This window comes from Saccopteryx leptura, chromosome 10, assembly GCF_036850995.1.
Source record: "Saccopteryx leptura isolate mSacLep1 chromosome 10, mSacLep1_pri_phased_curated, whole genome shotgun sequence".
Lineage (NCBI taxonomy): Eukaryota > Metazoa > Chordata > Mammalia > Chiroptera > Emballonuridae > Saccopteryx > Saccopteryx leptura.
The window spans coordinates 39,219,547-39,234,463 of record NC_089512.1 but is presented as its reverse complement, the minus strand read 5'-3'; positions in this window follow the sequence as shown (position 1 = coordinate 39,234,463).

Genomic DNA, 14,917 nt, shown 5'->3' with positions numbered 1-14,917 from the left:
TATTTTTCTTCTAGAGTTTATGGGAGTATTATAAGAAAAATATTAAGTTCCCTTCTAAGTCTACCGTTATCTCTACACATAACTTCCCATACTAGGAAATTGAGACTCAAAGTGGTTAAATGAACTTTCCCAAACAACACATTTGACCAGTGTCTATATCACTACTGACCTAGGACCATCAGGTTCCCAGTCCATACCACCGTGCATTCCTTTTTCTGTGCTTACCCAAACGTGAGGACAGCTTCATGATCTCATGTCTATAGTCTTTCAGGGCCTCTGGGTGTGATTCATTTGCTCCTGGATATCTGAACTCATGGATAGAGAGAGCTGCTACTTGAGCAGCTTTGGTCAAATAAGTTTGTAGATGTGATGCATATGTTTGCTCGCTTATAGTTTGCATTGGGTGTGAAGGACAGGCTGTAAGCAGGCAGGGTCATTAGCCTAAGGCTTAGTTTTAAGACTAAGCTTTTCTCCACACCCTTGACTGTTGCATGATGTGGGGTGGTGCACTCTCATGAGAAATCCCATTATGCCCCAGATAAGTGACTTTGTATCAGAGACTTCCATGTTTGTATATTGGATTAAAGGTTTTTATTTCTTCACTATAAAATGGAGCAGAGGAGCCCATGCAGGAGGAGAGCAGAGAAAGACCACATGGAGGAGAGGAGAAGCAGCCAAGATGGCGGAGTGCTGAAGGAAAAGCCAGTTTGTGCAGAGTTTATGTAGACAGAAGGAGATGGGGAACAGAGCTGAATAAGGCTGGTGAGGTAGACACCTTTGATTCTAGGAAACTCGGATAAGTCAGTAGCTTTGTGAGCACTGAATGAGTGGGTTTTGGAGCCCAGTGTGTGTTTTTACTTGCCCGCCGGCAGCAAGCTGGGATTAAAATAATGGCCCACTAGTTCTTGGCTCTGTTGTTTCATTACCATCTGTCCAAATCAAATGTGAACCTGCATGGGCCAGGTGGCTGTGGTGGTGGCCATGGCTACTGGCTTTACAAGTAGCTCTTTTTCTGTGCCTTTAAGGCTCTTTACATCAGGAAGCACATGCTCTGGTGCTCAGGGCCGACCAGGGCTGCTGAATGCATGTAGCCCTGGAGGCGATGGTGTCCACAGGGATGGCAGCCCAGAGCCTGGGTCTAAGACTGCAGCAAAAGTGGGGGCAGAGCTGTGGCCCCTGGGGTCTGCCCTACTCTCCCTACCCAGCTGGTGCTGTGGGCTCCAGAGGCCTTCCCACCCTTCCTCCTCCCTGGCACACTCCTCTTTCTCCTTTCGTGGGGGTAGGCTAGGGTTAAGAGCCACCATGGTTTAGTTGTAACTGCACAAGGGTTTTTCCTCTAACAGAATCAGCGCCTGAAATTTTTCGCAGCTCTCCTCTAAGAAGTTGAAACCCAGCTTCAAATTCATAGCTGTTTCCAGAGTCCCAGCATATTTTACTGCTGGGAGGACAGATGCCTGCTCAAGTGTCTGATGAAAACACTTAAGCTTTATTGTTATTTGACATTCATTAGGGAACCATCTTCCATAGGCAAAACACACATTTCTTTAGACAGGAGGCATACAAGTACTAATGGTGGGTCACAGGCCAGATGGTGTGGAAACAAAATGAACTGAGCCCTGGAGCCACACCAGCTAGGTCCTGCGTTGCCTTTGAGATCTGAGAGGGCTGTGCGGAAGGAAGAAACAGAAAATCCCAGGTCACAGTGAGGGTGTCATTGCACAAACCTGGAGCCTCACACAGCGTGAGCACACAACCACATCTCCTAACCCCTTTCCCAGCCGAGCTTCTGAAGAAATGCTTATCGGTTTAATGATCAGGAGAAGAGGACTGATGTTTACTAGAGGCTAGTATATGCCAGCACACTCCTTGGGTCCTCACAGTAACCCCTCAAAAAAGTGTGCTGCCAGTTCCAGCTTATAGGGCAGGGTGGCGAGGCTGAGAGAAAGAAAGAAAGAATGTCACCAAGGACACACAGCATGTCCATGGTGCTGCTGGGATTTGAACCCGTGTCTGTTCAAGTCTCAAGTCCCCATTCATTTCCCTGTGCCTGTACAATCCTTAATACAAATACTTGTTTTCACCTCCAAAGAAGGGGCAGAATTTGGAGAGAATATGGAAGGAAAAAAAGCGGGAACCCATGACTATACGTCAGGGAAGTAGAATCTAAAGTTGCCCTCCCTTCGCTACAGGAGTCTAAAGACTCCTAACTGTTTCCTAACTGACTGGAGGTGTTGACAGAGGGCAGATGAGAGTGTGAGCGGGCAGAGAGACAGGGCAAGGGTGCCCGCAAACCTGGCTCTGCATCCAGGCGAGCCATCACTCCTCCACAGCTTCCACTTAGATGAAGGCAAGAAGAAATGAGATTGGCTTGCCACGGGGAGTTTTTCAATTAGATATATGGATGGAAGACTTTACAGTGAGGATTCCTTCTGATTAAATGTCACTGGCTCCTTTAATCACATCTCCTTGGAAAGTTTCTCTGGCTACCCCAAATGAGGTCATGCAATTTTGCAATGGGAAAATACCTATTAATCAGCCTGGTGTAACTTTTGGTCAATTTGGCTCAGAGGTAAGGGCTTCTCTGTAAGACTTCTCCAGACATGCCCATGCAGAGATGCTAACATTTTCTGCATCGGCCTAACTATTTGCTAACCATCTTACTTAGTTGCTGCTGCCGACTTACTACTTTGACCTGAACTTTTCCTCCCTCCTCCCATACACAGTACACCCCAAGTTCACTATGTGCCCTTGGATTACTATCTGCTGTTATATGAAAGAAATTTCCTTGATGTTCAGAAATTCATTTCTAGTGGCTGGGGCCATGCTCCTAACTATATTGAGAACAAGTGTAGGAAAATGTCCTCTCTGGCGCCTTTCCTGAGAGAAGGCTTCTCTCTTCTAAGACTCATTAAACTCCCCTCTGGTGGGTGTGTCTTGATAAGTTTTTTCCTACAGGAGAGTTTTACCTTAATGCCAGTGGAGGCTTTCCTGTGTTTTGGGGGTACAAGCCTCCCATGATAAAATGTGAGAATCACCTCCTGTTCTCTGTCTAGAAAGCCATGCTGTCAAATTAAGGAAATAAGCAAAGCAGATGTGAGTGAACCCACAACCTCAGCATGGTTTCATTTTAATGCTAACTGTCCTATTTGGAGCAAGAGTAATTAGAAAATCAGCAGCAAGTTACGGGGGAAAAAATTGCTGAGCTTTATAATTACTTTGAGTAGAGAGAAAATTTAAGATCCATTTACTGAAGGTCTCATTAAGTTCTCTATTAGGAGAATCAAGATAACAGAAGTCAGAACCCAGGAAGCAGGGGAGGAGGCAGCTGCAAAGGGAGGAAGCCAGGGATGGGGCCCATGGTCACCCTCACCTGTCACTGGAAGCCTGGGGCTCTTTGTGCTTTTTCTGTGTCTTGCTGACAGAGTTACTTCCATGTCCTACTTGGCTGAGGGGAGGTTTCCAGTTAGGTGTTCTCATCTACTAAGGAAGGAGAAGACAGGCCCCCTACCCCTCCTCCCTGAGGAGAAGAGGCAGGAGGAATTCAGGGGAAGGGAGCCTGCAGGGGATTAACTACTTCCTATAGCTCTCTGAATGGGTGTTTGGGGCCACTTGCTACACAGAGAAAGGAAGATAGAACTTACCTGAAAACCCCTTCCTCTTTTCTTTTCTTAAAAGTTTTTAAGACCTTAATTTACAAATTCCAACGCCTATTCTCTGACTTCACCTCAACTCACCCTCCCACCCTGGAATCATGAGAGTGACATATACCTGTAGACAAAGGGATCACCAGCCCCTGGCATGAAAACCTGTATTCTGTAAAAGGTGTACAACCTGTGAGAAAATCAACTTCAAGGAGCACGTGTTTGGTTGCCTCTTTTGGGGTCGCGCTGCTTGGCCGGTTAAATAAATCCTACTTTCTTCATCAAGTTGTCTGGGCATTTTTGTCCTCCTTTGATTCCTGTAATACTAGTCCTGTCCTTTTGTACATCCCTCCCTGTTTCTTTCCTCATAGGTTCTCTCTCCACAGTCCCCGCTAAATGACTCTGCCTCATTCCCGCCCTCTCCCTGACTAGGGCTGAATTTATGTATCTGTTTTCTGGACTTGGACATCTGTGTCTCTCATTTAACCCTCACAGACACAAGGCCCTTTCACGTACATCTTGTTATAGGTTGAATTGTACCCTCCTCTCTTTCCCCCAAAAGCCCTAACCTCCAGTATCTGAGTATGACCTTTTTGGAAATAGAGTCGTTGCAGATGTAATAATGTATGTGAACGCATATTCTATTTGATAGATATGTGAATTCCAAACTGCCCTCTTGATGTTCCGCTTATCTGTCAGACCTCACCCTTACTGGACTATCCCCCCTGAGACAGAAGAATTCCAAAAAGCTGACAAGCCACCCCAAGGAGGGGCTCTGGACATACCAGGACTTTTGATTCAATGCCCACATGCTCAAAACCCCCCAAGGAGGAGCATTCCAGACATACCAGGACTTTTGCCTCAGTATCCCCTCAGGCTCTCCCAAACACTATATAACTCGCCCCTAGTCTGTAACCGGCACTCTTCTCCCCTGGAGAAGTGCCCGGCAGGGTTCCTTTCTTTCTTTCAATAAAGCCTGTTACTCTGGTCTTTCGGACTCCCATGGATTCCAACTATTTGGTGCCAAAACCTGGGACAGGGTACTAACTACCTGGATGATCCCTCTTTGCCATCCAAACTTACAACCAGGAAAGCAATGAGCAGCAGCAGCTCATCCCAGGCTTACTCCCTGATTCTGTTTGGATGTGTAATTGTAGGTTGATTGGCCGGCAGTCTAACCCTGTCCCAAACCCCTGCTGGACCAGGATGGTAAGGAGTTTCTCACTCCCCTTCCCTGATTGGCCTCCAAATTTCTCTCTAAAAACACCCCTTCCTGGTCGGACGGTTTTGACTTCAGACCCCATATCTATGAGTGGTCTGCCTCTACTCCTTTATGGATTTCTACGAAAGTCTAGGTGCGCCTAGCCAGGCCACTCTCCTATGTCCCGAGATCTCGGCCTTGAGGTAACAACCCCGTCTGAGACTCTCTTTCTACGGAGGTTTTCTCCTCTCAGAACTGTGACTGAAGACGGTGACGCCCCCTTCTCTCACCAGTCTCCTCTACTGTGGGCTCCTCCCAGTCCAAACCATCCAGCCAGACTCCCCTTGGAACATGGGCTTCTCCCAATCTCAGGCCTCAGAGGCTATTCCTCTACTCCTTTAGGACTCACCCTACTCTCTGAGGTTCACAGTTTGGGAGGTTTCTACTCCGAGTGGCTAGTTTCTATGGATTTCCTTAAAAGAAAACCTAGCCAGGTTGCTTTCTACTACCATTACAAAATCCTAAGAGATCTTGACAACTTTTGCCACTGGATGGGGAGGGCATCAGAAGTTCCTTACGTACGGGCTTTTCTTCTCCCTTCTCTCTTGTCCTTAATTTCTGTGCCTTCTGTTCTACACACAGGCCGTTTTTGGCCAAAGAAACCTCACCTAAAACCTTTGCTCCTAATCTCTCTTTCTCCGTGGACTCCCAACTCTCTCTCTCCTGCCTGACCCCTGAGGGTACCCCTATCTTTGGACCCCTCTTTTGTCCCTCTGCAAATCTCTTTCACTCGAGTCTCTTCCCTCCAAGAACCCCCTCCCTTCTCCACTGTGTTCTTCATCCCCTCCTTAGAAGCTGTGGCTCTGGCTGTGGTGCCTGTTTCTTCTCTGACCCCTCCTCCCTCCTTACAAACTGTGACTATGCCTCTTTCCTCCTCGCCCCCTCCCCTCTCTTCAGAGCTCTAAATCTTTTTTGACTCCTCTGACCACGTGGTGTCACACCAATCTTTAACCTCCTCCTCCTCTTCCTCCTGCAGATTCTGACACTCCTTCTTTTCCATCCAGCTGCTCACACTGTCCATCCATCTGCTTTCTCTCTTCCTCCTCTCTATGCTGGCAACTCCCTACCATCTAAAAAAACTTAAAAAACCAGAATTGTATATTAAGCTATGTGAGTGAATAATCTGTTTTGTCTTTGTTTGTCAGAAAACACCTCTAGAATAATTTTAATTGAAACAAGTAAAGCACATTCATTTAAATTTCTTAATTCATAATGTGTATCTGAAGTCTTTGTTTAATGTGTAACTGTCTGTTTCTAAGGCCTTAAACCAATAATTACCCACCTCTTAAACCAGGCTTACTCATCTGCATGGACTCTCCCTGCAATACCCCCATCCTTCCTGTTCAAAAACTTTCAGGGGCTTATTGCCTCATACAAGCCTTACATCTAATCAATGAGGTGATAATTCCCCTCCATCCAGTAGTCCCCAATCTCTACAAGTTACTGTCACACATTCCCTCAAACACCACTCACTTCACAATCCTAGACCTCAAGAATGCCTTCTTTACCATTCCTCTACACCCTGAATCTTACTTTCTGTTTTCATTTACCTTTATTTAAACTGACCCGGACACTAATGCAGCCCAGCAACTCACATAGACTGTCTTAGCCCAGGGGATCAAAAACAGCCCACACCTGTTTGGGCAGGCACTAGCTCAGGATTTAGCAGCATGCAATCTCAAAACTAGTACTCTCTTACAATATGTAAATAACCTACTCCTCTGCAGCCCCTCCCTGCCTGCCTCAAGGAGACACACTGCCACCCTTCTTAACTTCCTCGCTGTGAAGGGATATCCTGTCTTTTCTGCTAAGGCTCGACTTCATTCTCAGTCCATAGTCTATCTGGGCATCACCTTAACCCCCACTACCTGAAGTCTCACCCTAAATCAAACTCAGACCCTCCGCAGTCTCCAACCACCTACCACCGCAAATCAAATATTTTTTTTCCTCAGTCTAATAGGCTTCTTTAAACAGTGAATTCCCAATTTTGCTCTTAGTCAAGCCCCTCAGTGAGATCTTCTGAGCATGGCTTTTTAGGTCTATAATGACCAAGGAAGTAACAGAAAAGGCAAATAAGGCCCAAAAGAAGTCAGGAAATACCAGCTTTTGGCATATGCTCTTAAAGGCTCCAGTGCCCTAAAGGGCTTCATAGGATTCCATCAGGGCCCTGCTCCAGAGTGGAAAGAAAGGTTATTGAACTGAAGCCTGCCAGGCTTTCCAGCCCCACCAGTTGACACGTCTGTGCTGTGGAGAGAGGAACACGAGAAGGTAAGCTGCCCCCTTGCTCCATGGAGGGAGGGTTCAATCTCTTCTAGCCCTGCTCCAGCTAGAAGAGACCTGTGACCTGACCTTGCCTAGCATGCTGGAATTGCCACTGAAGGCCCCAGGACATCGTTCATGAGCCTAAGGTATTTCTTCCAAGTAGCAGATAAGCTGATCTCATTTCTTGTAAACACAAGGGCCATCTACTATGCCTTGCCTAAATATTTGAATTTTATTTATCCCTCAAAGATCTCTACTGTGGGTATTGACAGTCTGATTTTGTTACTTTATTTAATGTATAGTATCTCCTTTATTCCTCTTATCTCAATGCCCCATGCCTATTGTATGCTGGGACCTGCTGCTAATTCCAGCTAGCAGCAGTGGTCACTAGGACTTAAACTCTAACTGCAAAGTGTAGAAATGTAACCACCCTTTCCCTAAGTACTTGCAGGATTTACAGGTTACTCAGCACACTGTTCAAAGACTGTCCAAGAGGTGCTTCCAGCATTACATCATCCAACGACTGACTTTCACATGGACAGGTCCACACACCGTAATCCTGATAAGTTACTCCCACTGCACCTCTCAACCTACCTCACCCAATCAGGGACTTTCTACTCATATGAGACCAACACCTATATGTGTCTTCTTACTAATTGTACAGAAACCTGTACCCTAATCTATCTCACCCCAAATATCAACCTAATCCCACCCCATGAGCCTCTTCCAGTTCCTAATACACTACCCATCAATCTAAGGACCAAACGAGCTATACAGGTAATTTCTCTTCTTGTTGCTTTAAAATTTTCTATAAAAGTAGATCTAGGGACAGGGGGACTAGCCACACTGCCCTTATTCCTACTCCCTCTCTCTCTCTCTCTCTCTCTCTCTCTCTCTCTCTCTCTAGCCCAGCGAATTCATAAACACAGAGTCAGTGGTTTCGCACAAACTGGGTGTCTTGACAATTAGCTTCCATTGGTCCACTCACTCTCCTATTTATTTTTCTAACTTTTAGACCTTGCCTCTTATGTTTGTTCACTAGTTTCTTACAGAACCACACGCAGACCTTCACCAATCAGAAAATTGTAAAAATCTACCTAACCCTACACATCAACCCTGAAACCAGCCCTCACAAAATAGAAAAATCTGAAACCCTATATCAGCAAACCTCCTAAATCCTATCTTTCAACCCCTACAGGTCCCCTAACCCTAAAGGTCTTCCATATCCCTGAAGAACTAGGAGAATGAATAGCATTCACCTCTTAATGCTTCTCAGTCTTTTTACCCTTCACATAGTAAGGGGACAAGATCACTGAGTTTTCTTGGCTGAAGAAGAGCCTACAAACGGACATGAAACATTTCTTTTAGCTCAAGCTAACTGCTCTCTCCAGGGCTTCCAGGAAAAAGTATCTCTAACTTTGTCATGGAAGAACTTTCACCCCCCTGCTATACAACCCTCCGTAACTCTGCAGTCCTGATCTCCAAATACTTGCCTTTTTCTTTATCAAGTTCCTACAGGCCTGGATGAGAGAAATCTCTAGGATTACCTACAATCAAATGTTCATACACTCCTATTCCCCGATACCCCAAGGAGAACTTCATGAGGGAAATATCAAATAGGTAGGGATGACAGCAGGAAGAAGCCGCCCCTCAGCACGAGAAGTTCCCTCCTGAATGTTCTCCAAACCCCCTTCCTTTTAAACCACATATATTCAGTCCTTCTAAAAACTTACACCAACAGGTTCCCTGTCTCTAAAAATCTCCACATGTCCTCCCATTTGAGAGGAACCAGACCAGCACGTCTCATGAGGCTCATCCAGGAGACCATGTATCACCATGTCACTCTGTCCACTCGGCACTCGCAGCAAGCAATTCACAATTATTACTTCGCAAAATGTTTTTACTTCCTCACTCAGGTTTTCGAGGACATCTCCTGGTTCAGACCTCACAGCATGGAAATTAACAACCTCCTTAACTGGATGAGGAACTTGGCTTGGCAAGTTTCTTTTCTTGAGTTCTCTCCAGAAGAAACAATAATTTTCCATTTTTTTCTCCTCTTTCTCCTCGTCACCCCTGACCATATACTATAAAATTAATAACTGCCTTTCTTTTATATGTAACCACAGAGTCGAGAAATGATAGATATGTGTATTCCAAACTGCCCTCTTGCTGTTCTGCTTATCTGTCAGACCTCACCCTTACTGGACTATCGCCCCTGAGACAGAGGAATTCCAAGAAGCTGACAAGCCGCTCCAAGGAGGGGCTCCGGACATACCAGGACTTTTGATTCAACACTCACATGCTCGAAGACCCCCAAGGAGGAGCATTCCGGACATACCAGGACTTTTGCCTCAGTATCCCCTCAGGCTCTCCCAAACACTATATAACTCGCCCCTAGTCTGTAACCAGTGCTCTTCTCCCCTGAGAAGTGCCCAGCAGGGTTCCTTTCTTCCTTTCAATAAAGCCTGTTACTCTGGTCTTTCGGACTCCCATGGATTTCAACACTATTAGGGTCAACCTTAATCCAGTATGACTGGTGTCCTTGCAGAAAGAGATACAGACACATAGGGGAGAATGCCATGTGATCCAGGAGGTGGAGATCGCACGGCTGCAGCTGCAAACCGAATTACGCCAGGGATTTCCAACCACAAAGGAGGAGGGGAGGAAGGGTTCTCCCACAGGCTTCAGAGGGAGCATGGCCTTGCTGACACCTTGACTTTCAGCTTCCAGCCTCCAGAACTGTGAGACAATAAAGCTCAATTGTCTCAAACTATACTAGCTGGCCTAGAACACTAATACACATCCTTTCAACAAACTTCCAACAGGGGACTTACTTGGGAAGGGTTCTGTGTTATCTGCTGTGGGGATATGGGACAAGCCAGGGAAGGCCCCTGCCCTTTCAGTAACTCTGTGTTTTGTGGAGGAGAATGACAATCATAATTCATATTCATCGACAGAAGATGTGAACATACATTTTAACAGAGGGGCAAATAGACTAAGTGAGAGGGGATTTCTAGAAGGGTTTTGCGGAGGTTAGGATTTGGCCTAGGCTTTGTTGATATGTGGGATTTATTAGAAATAATGCTCACAGAAGAATAACATTAGGAAGTGCAATAGCTCCTGGAAAGGGCTGGAGTCTGGGAGGAACAGGGCATGTATAGAAAATGACAAGAAGGCTGCCATGGTAGATGAGTAGAGTAAGTCTGACATAGATTTAAGCAGAAAAAGTGAACAAGGCAAGGGCAGTAGGGACTTGGGGCACAGTACCCATCTTGCATAGTAAGGACTGGGAAAGCTATTAATGGCTATAACAGTCTCTGTGATCATCTTCCCAGAGAGAAAGAATCCTGGAACACCTAGGTGCTGTCCAGATCTCTGGGGCACAAGTCAAGCAGAATAAACCTGAAGGTGAACTGAGGATCTAGGCCAGGGGTCCCCAAACTTTTTACACAGGGGGCCAGTTCACTGTCCCTCAGACCGTTGGAGGGCTGGACTATAAAAAAAAAAACTATGAACAAATCCCTATGCACACTGCACATATCTTATTTTAAAGTAAAAGAACAAAACGGGAACAAATACAATATTTAAAATAAAGAACAAGTAAATTTAAATCAACAAACTGACCAGTATTTCAATGGGAACTTTACTCCTCTCACTGACCACCAATGAAAGAAGTGCCCCTTCCGGAAGTGTGGCGGGGCCGGATAAATGGCCTCAGGGGGCTGCATGCGGCCCGCGGGCCGTAGTTTGGGGACCCCTGATCTAGGCCATGGCTTTTCTACTGCCCCATCCCTTGGCCAGCACCAGAGAAGGAAGGCCTTTACCATAATCTGGAAGTCTCTCCCTCCCCAGGTTCTCTCCCAAGCCATGATTTCACACTGGTATTGGCTTAGGACCACCCGGTCCCTGAAGAAAGAGGCCTGGCTGCTTGCCTTTCTGATGAGTCTCTCCCACCCTTCTAGTCTCTGTTGTTCCCATCTCTTGACTGGCATCTATGTTGTGGTCTTGTCTGTCCCACACCTTCCTGCCATTTTGGAATTCTTCATTTAGTAATCTCATCTTTCAGTACTCTGTAGCTGCCTTGCCCAGCCCTTTTGTTCAAAGGGCTACCCCACTTATTATTAGCCCTGAGTCCTAAGTTTTCTTTCAGGGGCTAGCCTAACTACTGTTTGTTTAACTCATTTTTGAGCATCTACTATGATATACTTACAAAAAACTGGGGATGCCATGGTAAACACAATAGGTGTCCCAGCTCATGTCCAGCTTATGGTCCAGAGTGGATATAGAAGAAAGAGTCACTTGTCACTTGCAGCATTAAGAATTGTGGTAAGTGGTGAGATGGAAAAAGAGCAGGCAACTGTGAGAGGGAGTGATGAGAGGGTTGACTTAGACCAGTGCCTTGGGGAAGAAAGTAAAGCACAGAGGGAGAGTTATGAGAATGTAAGTAGATATAGGTAATATAGAAATTTGGGCCATAAAAAACTAAGGCTATGCCCTCAGAACAATAGGAAAGCATTTGAAGGTTTTATAGAACTGAATGGAGAGTTGCCTGATGGAGTCAGAGGGGAAGCCAAGAAGTAGTCAGGAAGTCATAGTAGAAGTCCAGCTCAGAGGCAGGAGGTGGTCTGTAGAGTTGGAGATAAGTGGGTGATATAGAGGTGGGCCTTAGAGGTAGAGCCAACAGGGCTTGTGTATGAGTTGGTGGGCAGGACCCTGATGATGAAGGAGGAATATAGGAATATAGCTTGAATAAATTAGATGGAGACTGCTAAGGGAGAAGTGGGTTTAGGGAAGGAAGTTTAGAGTTCAGAGTTCAGTGTTGGGCATGGGGATTTTGAGATTCCTGAGAAATTTCTTAAGTGCTGATGTTAAGCATGCAATTGGAACTTATTTGTCTGCAACTCTAAAGAGAGATCTGGGCTGATGATAGGTTATGAGGAATGGAAAAGATCCTCAAGGTAGGTGGGTAGGGCAAAGAGAAAGGGAGTGGAAAGAACTAGAGCCAGGCTCTAAGGGACTCCAACATTTAGAGCTTGGGTAGACGAACAGGAGAAAGGAGATGGAGAATCCCAGCATCGAGAGAGAGATGTAGGTTACCTAGAAGAGTGTTCTGCTATGGAATTAGAAGAAAGAGGTATTAAATAAAAGAGGGAGCATTAAGAGTATCAAATATTGCTGAGAAGCCAAGACAAATGAGGACATCAAGTGTCACCTTTGGCAGTATGGCAACTCATGTTGACCTTTGCAAGAGTATTTTCTTCTTCTGCTGCTTCATCATCCTACTTTCTATTCCAACTAATGTTTATTGAGGCTTACTGTATGCTCAACACACATGCATGTATTAACCTACTTAATCCTCACAATAGTTCTGTCAGGCTGATAATGCTATTGTTATTATTGTTATTATTATTAACATTTCAATTGTATAGAGAGGGAAATAGGTTCATAGAGGTTAACATCCTGCTGTAGATCTTATATCCTCATTTCACAAGTCTTTCTCATAATCTTTTGTTATGGAATTAGGAAAGTTCAGAGCTAAAAAGAAACTTAGAAATGAGAGTCCTCACTCATTTTTTAATGAAGAAACTGATTCAGAAGTGGGAAGAATTCGTGTTTACCATTACCTCTTGTGCCTGTGTTAGGAAACATGTTCCTATATTTGATGTAGTCCTCCAAGAATTTTATGAGAATTTCTCAAAGGGAAAACCAGGGCTCTGTGGAGGAAAGCCTATGTCCGAGTTATAATGCTAATAAGCAGAAGAGTCAGATTTGGACCCAAGACTTGCAGACTCCAAAGCTTCCCTCAACATTCCATGCCACACGACCTCCCAAGGTCACAGCAGAACTGGAACTAGACCCAGGATTCTAGTTCCCGACCTCTCCAACACAGACAGGACCATCACAGTCCCACTTTATCTGCATGTCAATACAGGCAGTTTAGGGCCCCCATCTACATAATTTCTTCAACATGTGCAACCCCTCTCCAGTGTGGGAATGCCACATACAGGGAAAGACCTTTCAGATTGTCTAACTTGGACCTGAAGTTCTTGCTCCACCTTAGCTGACAGAGCTCTCAGATGTCCCAGCCACTGTTTTGGGTCTCATCTATAAGTAGGAATTACTCCTCCCAGCCTGCCTCCCACCTCCCTCATTTCTGGCTTAGATTATTCCTCATTATAGTCATGTTTGCTTTAGATCATCTTTAAGTTCTTTTTATCTCCACTCTGAGCGCCTTAAATAAAAACCTTCCTAGAACTTTGATTGGTTGTTGTTTGAGGCTTTTTTTCAAAGGCAGTTTTACTAAGCCTTTTCTAAGCTTTTTCAGTCCTGTTCAATTAGAACCAAGGATTCAGCCAGCCATCACATTTCTGATGTGGGGTCACTCAGTGTGTACAGTTAGACTCTTAACTCATATATTTCTTTACTCTTGGCTTATTAAGTCTACTTGCCTCAGGGAGATAGCCTTCATTTCTTTTCAGTAGAAAAATACATCTTTAATATCATTATGAGTGAGCATTTTTAAAGAGGCAAATAACAAGTTCTAGGCAGCCTAACTGCCTATGACCTCTTGACTGTCTCTAATGTCACTTGGGCCTCCTGGGGAGGTGGTAGTGGGCTCAGAACCCTTGTGTGGATATCCCTTGTGACCTCCCCCTTTGCTCCTCTCTTATTTCTGTCTTTTCTCTTACTCTTCTTTTGGGTCTCAATCCTCTCCTGTTCTCTCTGGGGTTTAACCACACCCACTCCTCAAGTCCCCCCTCCTCCTCATTGACCCTTTCTAGTGTCACTCAAATGAGGTGACAACATGTGGGTGGAGTGAGCTCAATCTTAGTGCTGCTGTTTCTCTGATGGGAAAAATGGAGAGATAAGGACTAACTTTTTGGGCTAGAACTAGTTCCTTCCTGTATCCTCTAGCCCTATAACTAAGATGAAATAGATGCTGCCAGTATGAAGATTCATTTCTTTCTGATACCTCTACCTGACCTTCTTGAGGCTATAAAACAAATTCATATTCTGCTTACTAACCCAAATTTGGCTCTACTTGTTGCCAGTTAATACTGTGTCCCTATTATGTTGATAATGCCCATCCTTTCCTTACCTGGATTTGTCATGAAGATTAAGCACTAACTTGACAAGAAAGAGTGTAGGGCCCAAATTTGCTTCTCCCTAATTCTTGGACAGGGGTGTCGGGGGGTGCATAATGAAATTTTATTTTATAAAGACATATAATCAAATGAAGTTCATGTAAATACAATGAAGTTGATTGAAGTAACACATGTATGTGTGCCAAGCTGTACTAGATAGTGAAGACTTAGTGAGAAAACTCCAGTCTCTTTCAAGAAGCTCAGAATTTACTAAAAAATAAAACAAAACAAAATCCCCCACAAAACTGGCAGAATCCCACTAGAATCAATGCTGAGGATCAACTATACCAGCCCATTTGGTTTGGAGAAACTTTTCTAGTCAAGCCCTTCCCTCTGATTTACATGAGGCACAAAAGCCTAGAACTTGAATCTTGTCCGTGCTATGATTTAGACAGGTGCACACATGCTTGCTTGGGCCCCAGAGGATGCCACGTGTGGTTGACAAGCCCCTGAGCAAGAAGAGTGAACAGCGCAAGTGCTGGGCCCAGCAACGGAACCTGAGTGTGGCAGTGGGCAATTGTTCAGGTATATATGAGGCTGTGTTTGAACTCATCCCAATCCACCATCAATGATGCCACGGGAAGTAGAGGACTGGGTAGCAAAACAGT